The sequence below is a fragment of the Zingiber officinale genome, chromosome 3A (assembly GCF_018446385.1).
Source record: "Zingiber officinale cultivar Zhangliang chromosome 3A, Zo_v1.1, whole genome shotgun sequence".
Lineage (NCBI taxonomy): Eukaryota > Viridiplantae > Streptophyta > Magnoliopsida > Zingiberales > Zingiberaceae > Zingiber > Zingiber officinale.
Genome location: NC_055990.1, coordinates 79,612,184 through 79,621,747, shown reverse-complemented (window position 1 = coordinate 79,621,747; position 9,564 = coordinate 79,612,184). Strand labels below are relative to the sequence as shown.

At 34.5% G+C, this 9,564-nt stretch overlaps 1 non-coding gene across 1 annotated transcript; it reads right to left on the bottom strand.

The window, feature by feature from the left end:
- Window positions 1–5,450: 5,450 nt before the first annotated feature.
- LOC122054336 lies at window positions 5,451–5,558 on the bottom strand. Its single transcript, XR_006132662.1, has one exon. It is a non-coding gene; the product is annotated as a small nucleolar RNA R71 (small nucleolar RNA).
- Window positions 5,559–9,564: the final 4,006 nt, after the last annotated feature.

Sequence of the window (9,564 nt, the reverse complement as noted above, 5' to 3'; positions counted from 1 at the left end):
TCAACCATGGAAGAGATTTGGTCAAGTTTGACTTGACTTAAGAGGAAGATTAAAAGTCAAGTTTGACTTGACTTTATGCCATCTCATTTGTGAGTTGGCATTGATGTGGACCAATGATGTTACTCCACATCATCATGGGTGCCACCTCATGGAAGTTACAAAGCCATTTTATATAATAGCTTCACATTAATTGCACTTAATCCAATTTTTTGGGAGTTACACTTTGGATATGGCCGGCCACTTTTGAATGGGGATGAAATTGATTTTCCTCATTCAAGTGCATTATTCCTTCTTCTTCCTCTTGGAGCTCTCTCCCTCTCCCTCTCCTCCTCAACTTGGCCGAACCACACATAGGTGCTAGCACACCTTTTTGTGTGGTTTTCTCCACCTACGTGTTCGTGTGGATACTTCTAGAGGAGTATCTATCTTGATACTCTTGAGATCCGGCACCGTTTGGATGAGAGGGAACGCGAAGGGCTTCGCTTCAAAGGTATAACTCGTTTCATGTAGATCTAGGAGTAGATCTAAGGAGAAACTCGTACTCGTAATTTAGTTTTGAAATCTTTTCTTTGCACGAGATCCGTTGGCTAGGGTGATTCGGGGTTTCCGCGACGCGAAAAAGCGGTTTTCGCGGCCCGAAAAACCCAACAAGTGCCTCCGCCCTATCCAGGGCACCTTCCTTGTGGATCCGAGGCGCCTCTAAACACCTCTGAGGTGCCTCGGACACTGTTCATCCAAGGATGATTTTTACTACTTCAACCCTACAAAGAATGTTAATCCAAATACAAAAGAATACCATGCAAAACAGAGTTAGCCTGATAAAAACATAGTATTTTGAGGGTCATAGAACTGTCTAGTTTTGTCTTTTAGATTTCCCATGAAATCCTAAGTTGAATCGATGCTTACTGTTTCCTCACTAGAGAATGCACCCTCACCTACTCCTCTCAGGAGAGTTTACCTGATGCTTAACTTCTCCTCCAGACTGTTTAGACTTTTACTCAACATTTGAGACTTCAGGACTTCCTACTAGACGTCTAATCCTAGACCTATCTAGTCTTTCGCCCGGTGTCTATGACCTCCTGGACTTTCACCAACTATCCTCAACCCATAGGATTTTTTTACCAGATGTTCTTGACCTGTCTAGACTTCGCTAGTGCCATAGACCAGGACTTCCTTACCTAGCTACAACTAGGACATTCCACCTACCTAATATCCACTAGGACTTCTTTCATAGCATCAACTAAGACTTTCACCCTGCCTAAGATCATTTAGGACTTTCTTACACACTTAGTCAGACTTGTTAGAACAACAACATACCTTAATTTTGAATCCTTTGCCATCATCAAAACTTGGGTTCGATCATCTAGTGCTTCCTGCACCAACAATCTTCCCCTTTTTAATTATGACAACATAATTTAAAATTAAGTAAAGCATAACAAATTAAGAATAATTGGAAACATAAACAAGAAAGATTTTTAGTTTCTTTTTTAAAGTTTATAATTTATATGTACACTTTTCAAGGTTTTCCTAAATATTTTAAACTTAATCTCCCCATGATAAATACCTCTTAACTTCAAAAAACTTCATTAAAAACTTTAGCTTTGAAAATACTTCGTTTTTGCAAAACATAGCTTTTGAAATTTTGAAAAAGAACTTGATTTCAAATTTTGAAAACAAGTACTTGATTTTGAAAAAACTTAATTTGAAACTTAACTTTTAATTATCTTTTTCCCCCTTTGACATATATAAAAAAAATTTTAAAAAATATAAGGAACTCCTCCTCGATTAATGCCTTAGTTTTTTTTTTAAAAAAGAACTTTTAAGTTCTTGTTTTGAACATAAATTTTGAATACAAATATACTTAAATCATTGTTTTGTTTTAAGAAAATTTGAAAAATTAGGTAAAGCATTAGTAAAACTCTAGAGTCTAAGCATGTGTAAAACAAAATGATTAATTTTGAAAATAATATTTAAATATGCTTCATCTATTAGCCTTGTTAAAATGTCTAACTTTGATTCTATATGATAATTCTTTTTAGGGTGATAATCTAGTCTAAGTCCATAGTTCAATTTTGAAAACATTGGTTTTGGAAAGATAGGGTTTAAAGTTTAAAACATATTAATTTTATAAAAATAAATTTTGAAAACAAATTTTTAAAATAAAAATTAAAGACTTAAATATAAGGAAGTTATAATCCAACTTATGCCACCTTACATATTCCTAGCTGCCATCTAAGTGTACTAAACTAAAGTAAGTTATAATTGTCTTCATACTCTCAGTACCAACAATTTTGGGTTGATTGAATTTTCTAATTTTTCATTTGACCTATTCAATGTTATCAAATATGTTAAACTTATGAGTTTGTGTGAAATGAAGTTAAGTTAATCTTAACTTTTAAGTTGATTTTAAGTTAGAATTTTGAAAAATGTTAGGTTTGAATTTTTGAAAAATAATTATGTTTAAATTTAAAAAATGGTAAGTTTGATTTTTTACAAAAATAATAAAGAAAATAATTAATTTTGAATTTTGAAAAATGTTAAGTTTGAATTTTTAGAAAATAATTAAATTTGAATTTTGGAAAATGTTAAGTTTAAAACAATAAAGTTTGAATTATATTAAAGTTAGATTGAATTTGATTTGATTTGAATTTGATCAATTTATTTGAATTTGATTCAATTGACTTGAATACAATTGATTTGAATTTGATTGATTTGAAATTGATCAATTTATTTGAATTTGATTCAATTTGAGTTAGTTTAAGTAAGTTGATTGATTAGTTTATGAAAGTTAGGTTAATTAAGTTGTTTGATTAGTTTGTGAAAGTTAGGTTAAGTAGGTTGATTGATTAATACTAATATCTCACCCTTTTCTAGGTTTTCAATCGAGAAATCTTATAGGTTTTTGTGAGATGTTTTTATTTCAATTTAATTTGATATCTAATGATTGATTACATTTGAGTTAGTGTGTTAAATATCCATTTTAATAATCGGCTACCAAGGTGGCAAAGCATAGGGTTCTTCTTGGTTATAGGAGCAACGACCACTTCTAGACAAATCTTTTAAAGAAGTTGAATGTTTAACATTCTTTATGAAAATTCTCGATCTGACTAATCAAGTGTCGATGAAGCATAAGTCCTTATCTAATCATCCTAATCTAAGCAAAAATAAGGAAAGAAGTAAATCAAGCAATCAAGCAAATAAGCAAATTGATATGCGTAGATTATATACACTTTTATGCGCATTTTGATGCACATTCACATACTTTATTTGAGCTTGATATATGCTGTTTTACACCTTCTATCATATTTTTAGTATAATTACTTTTCTTTATTGGAGATATACTCTTTGTGTATTTTCTTATTGACAGAATACACTTTTGGAGGAAAAATAGTGTGGGTAGATGACTTGGAGAACAAATGAAGAAAAAGGGCCCGACCGTGTGGAATCCACACGGTCGTGCCACATGCCCAGAGGAGGAGAAGACTATGGTCGTGTGAACTCACATGGCCATACCATAAAGAGAGCAATTAACCACACGACCATGTGGTATCCACACGACCGTGTCAATTTCCAAAGTTGAAGCAGCACACGACCATGTGGAATACACATAGATGTGCCACTAGAACAAAGCCAAGGCAAACTCTAGCCGTGTGGATTTCACACAGCCATGGATTGGGCCATGCCTAGCCCATGCCCAGCTTTATTTAAGGGGGTTTTCTCCTCTTTTTTCAAGAATCTTTGGCTTGGGGCTCGCTCCTATTCCTTGGGGAAGGGTTCTCCTGCTTGGGGGAACCCAGAAGCTTCATCTTTATCGATTCGTCAACCTCTAGAGCAAGAATTACATCCAAGAGGACCGGTGTTACATGGATAAGCCTTCTCTTCTCTTCTATTTATATTTTGTGTTTTAGGTTGCTTGCTTCATGTCTCTTGGTTGTATTTCTTTCTCTATGGAATAGATCCTCTGATTCTTAGGATGTAGGGAGTGTTTCAGGTGCAATATTGATGTATGAACTATATATTTAGATATTTTCTTATGCTATGATATGTATTATGACTTGTTTTTGTGTGTTGTGCCTTGTATGTATTTGATGAAATGTGTGTGAGATTAATATATTAAGATGTACAATATTGATCACTATGTAGAGGAAGGGCCTTGGATTGTAAGACCATGGGAACATGTCATAGAAGGCATCCCTTACTTTCTACAGTGTTTCCTTGAAATGAGGATCGATTCTCTACTAGAATAGTTAATTAGAGTTTCAGGAGATTTTTTTAAATTAATGTTAGGAAGTAATTTGTGTAATCTAGCGATTGTATAATCGGGGGGTTATGTGACATAAGGCATCCCTTTAACTAAACTTTTTAGGTTATATTTTCTATTTAATTGTATTAATCTATCGTTAGGAAGTAAATTAAATAACTCTAGCTATTGTGTGACAGGGGAGCCTTGTGACAGAGGGTATCCCTTTAATCGAACTTTCTAGAGTTACTTCTTTACCTAATGATGTTAGAACTTGGGTAAACTTTTTGATACGACTTACGCGGGGTTGTGTCGGACTTTAGTTAGAATTCCAACACGAGTGTAAGTATGGAGTTAGGTAAATGAATAATGCATAGGGACATTCACTAGCATCGTAATGAAACCAAAATCCTAGAATCTATCATCCTTCACTCACTTACGCTTATTCTCTCCCTCTCTTCTCTCAATCTCTCTCTCTTCTCCCTTCTCTCTCTCTTCCTTGAATTCATGAGCTATCTTTCAATTATCTAGATAACTAACTATGCGAAATTGACTAGTATTTAATCAACAGTCCTTGTGAGATCAATATTTTTATTATTTGACGACACCTGTATACTTGTGGCCACATATCAAGTTTTTAGCACTATTACTGGAGACTATTCATATTAACATTAGTTGATCAATATATGAGTTACTCAACACTTGTTAATAGATTTTTAATTTAATTGTTTGCTTTTATTTTTGCATTTCCTTTCTTGTTTTTCATTATGTATTTTCCTTCTTATCTTTAATTCTGCATTTGCTTCTCATAATTTTTTTAGATATCTATGAGCACTAACATGTCAAGCAGGCCTTTAAGAGAATTTTCTACACCTATTTTTGTATGATTTATGTCTCCCATTGTGTAACCTCTTATTGAAGCAGAAAGATTCCAACTAGACCCAGAGTTAATTACCATGATACAACACCACAAATTTGGAGGAGAAGTATTAAAAAACTCATATCTACACCTTGAGACATTCCTAAAATATTGCAATATGATAAACTATAAAGGAGTGTCAATGAATGTTGTTCGATTGATTGCATTTCCTTTTAGTATCAAAGACAAGGCAATGACTTGGTTGAATTCCCTTTATCCACAAAACATAACAAGCTGGGAACAATTGGAATAGCACTTTCTGAATTACTTTTTCCAATTAAGTAGGACATTATTCATGAGAAACCAAATCTTGAACTTTTCTCAGATTGAGGAAGAATCATTGTTTGAAGCATGGGAGAGATTTAAAAGTTTATTGAAGCAATGTCTTCATCATGGGTTAGAGAAATGGTTGACTCTGTATATATTCTATAGAGGAATTTCTTTCTCAGATAAGTGTTTATTCGATTCATCAACTAGAGATTCTTTTATGAACAAAAGTTTAGATGAAGCATATATATTAATTGATAAAGTGAGATTGAACCTTTAAGAATGGTTAAACAAAAGTTGGATGGAATCTCTCCTAATAATTCTAAAATTGTATACCATTAATGTAATTTTGAAAGTCAAGCAAGATTTAGTGCAACCACCCAAGTGTATTAAAAAGTGTACTGCAAACATCAACAAGTCACTAAACAAGGGGTTCAAACCATTGTAGGCTAAGTTAGAGAGATTAACTTCAAAATGGTTTAAGCAAGACCCTCCTCTAACACAACCAAAGTCTAGTGAACATTATAATAATTTCAAGTTGAGAAGTGGCTTGAATAACAATGAATTTCATAAAACAAACGAGTATGTATATCAGGAAAGGGACACAAGATAACCATAAAGACTCACCTCCATCACTCCACCAGTCCATTTCCACAATGGTTGATTAAACTGGACAAGCAATTTGAACCCCCTCCACATGCTCAAAGAGACTTGGGGAAAAGACTGATCGATTCTCTCCAAAACCTCCACTAAGGATTCTTTTTCCACAAGGCTAGTGGGGGACCATGATGATAAAATTTTTGGTAAATTCTGTGGTAATAATATTGTTGAATGCAGATTTCTTGATATTTATAAAGATAAAGACTCTTCAGATGAGGATTGTGATGATAATACAGTGGATAGTAAGTTTTTAGATCTACCTCCTAGGGTTAAGAGGCATTATAGTGAAATTAAATTTTTAGATAATGAATGTAAAGAGGTAGATCAATTTAAGACTGCAAGTGAAGTTGTTGATTCTCCTATAGTTGATTCTCCTGCTGAAGATATTAATGTTGGAATCTTTTTCATAATATATGATGATGTTAATGATATGGAAGGAAGTGTAGGGAGCTATGTTTTGGAAGCATCATCTCAAGAATCACCTCCCTTGTCTACACAACCCTTTGAAACTATGAGAGTTGCAAGAATTGAACATGTTGTGGATCAATGTGTAGGAACTTATACAAAGTTAGCAGAGTCTCAAGAATAACCACCTTTAGTTACATTACCACCTGAGCCATAGCTATAACCATTAGTTGATCTAGAGGAAGTCTTATCCACCTGTTTAGAACTTTTAGGTACCTCTCAGCAATACAAGGTTAGTATTTTTGATGATCTTTTAGAAAATTTCATAGAGGTACCTATAGTAGGTTTTGTTGGATGTGATTCAATTTGTGATACATACTCAGTTTATCTTAATATGGTTCTAGTTCTATCTTATATAGCATGCTTGTGGGAGGTATGTTTTTTCCTTTGGGTGTGTAGGTTTTCAAGAGGTTAAAATTTGGAATCTCACACTGAACCTACTTCGATCGCCGAAAAGGTTTTTTAAGGAGATGAAGATGAAGAGAGTGGTGATACACTTCATTGCTCTTATGATGATAACTCTCTTCATAATAATATGGGTCATTGGAAGAAAAGTTAGAAAGCTTGTAACTCTAGCAAGATCACAAGTTTGATAAGCCTAATGAGGTGGTCAAGCTAATGCCTAAAACAAACGCTTCTTGGGAGACAACCAAAGTTCTTCAATCTTGTTTTCATTTAAGTTTCAATTTCTTTTTAGTTACTTTCTTTTATTCATAGTAACCTAAATCCTCTACTTAATTTTTCTTGTCTATTTCTTCTTATAGGAATCTAAGTTGTGGAGGAGTGCAATTCACATATAGGGAAGTATCTTCAGAATATGAATGTCTCAACCATTTGGAGCTCATCACCTTGTAACTTCTCTAACTTCAAAACCTCCTCCATATTTTCATTTCTAGTTTTCATTGGGATAATAAAAAGTTTAAGTCTGGGGGGATGTGTGGGTTGTAGTTTAGTCTTTGCACATTTCTTTTTGCATAATAAAATTTTTTCTAGTTGCATCATTCATCATATCATGATTATTTATTCTTTAATGCAAAATACAAGCATTCTTGTTCTAGATTTCATGTGGTTTATTGGTTAGTTATGGTGATAGTATATTTAGTGATCTATCATTTTCTATCTATGATAGATAAAGTGAGCAATGTTTTTACTGTAAGAGTTTAAGTATTGGGCTTATCTTAGGATCGCTTTTCAGTTTACCTGGTTTTGATAGTAGATAATTTTGAAAATAGTTGATATGGATTAGGTTTAGTAGGTCCCTGGTGAAAAGGGGAAAGGAGATAGTAGAGTTAGGAAGAATAAGTCAATATCGGTTGGGATATACCTTAAGAGAATAGGCCGATCCTGGCCGGGATATACCGTGGGAAGGATAAGCCAATACCGTCCGGGAAATACCTTGGGAAGGATAAGCCAATATCGACCGGGCGATACCTTGGGAAGAATAGTTCAATATCGGCCGATATATAACTTAATAAAATGTTGCCCAAATCGGTCAGGATAACAGGCTTAAGGAGATACAGACCAATACCGATCGAGAAATACCTTGAGAAGAATAGGCCAATATCGACGGGGATACATCTTAGGAAGGGTAAACCAATATCGGCCGGGTTTACACGTTTAAGATAAAAAGCCAGGATTGTTTAAGGTGGCATATCTAATATTAATTAAGTATATATGATCGCTCGGGAATGAAAAGATCTAAGGCTTTACAGAATTGGTAGTATATTACTGAACGATTAGTTGAATGATAATAATAAACCGACCGGACATGGTCTAGGTTGAATTTTGGTCAATACTGAACATAGTATAATATCGGGCGGTCCACAACATAGTGAAGATAAGATAGCCAAACTGGGGCGATAAAATATAGGACAGGACAAGAATAAACATGTTAAGATATTTTATGAATAATATGTGCTTCATATAACAGGTTGACTTGCTTGGTGGGAAGAATATTTCTAGACTCTTCTGCAGGTACTAGACGACCAAAAAAAGGTACATCTGGGGTACAAAAAAGATTCCTTAAAAGCCATTTTTTACAAGTACGTGGCTTACGTCATCTCATAACAAACTCTAACAAACCGGGGTCCACTTCATGACTACGAAGGTTATATGAAGTGGTACAAAGGGGGGAATCCTCTCAGTTGGCCAGGTATGCACACATTACTGCTTGCACTCACAACCCTAATTTTCAACTACTGTTCATCTTCTTCTTCCTTCTTCCACACAAAGAGAGATCACTAACTTGAGCGTCGGAGGGCCTAGCCAGGGATTCCCACCTCGGTCTTAGGTCACTGACAATAGTGTTGGTTGGTCTCTTGTGCGTAGGAAGCCTTGGAAACTCCAGATCTTGGTTTTCTTCATCAAAGCATTCCTTTCGTCTCTGGATCTTTGCACAAGAAGGGCATCTTGTGACTTCGTTCTCTTAGATCCACTTTGGGTTTCTCGGATTGGTATTCTACAGGTATTATTCTTCATTAGTAGTAGGTTTTCTTGTTAGCTAGAGCCCTAGAGCCAATCATTTGATGATTGTATTTTGGAATTGTTATATCATATTCTATATAAATAAAGGCATTTGATTTTTGGTTATTATACTTACTTGTATTGGTGCCAAATAAATTAAGTATAATAACGTCCTTGAGTAGACGGTTCTCACCTATATCAATCGGTTAGTTGAACTGATAGTGAGATGATACAGGGAACACTAATCTTAATCATTCCTAGTCGAGTATTAACATTCAGGGACAATGTTAATGCAATAAGACTAGCATGTAGGTCAACTCGATGACTTGATCTCACAAGTCATGGATATAGAGATATCAAGTTGACACATGGGTATACATTAGAGAATGTATACTGAATAACCCGCCATGAGAAAGTATCATGGATCGTTATATGAGTGTCATATACTTTCTCATGTGGCTATTAGTTTGACTACTAGTCCTTAGACCTGAAGTCACCATGGTTCCCTACATAAGGAGTTATGTACTTTGGTTTCGTCAAACGTCACCCG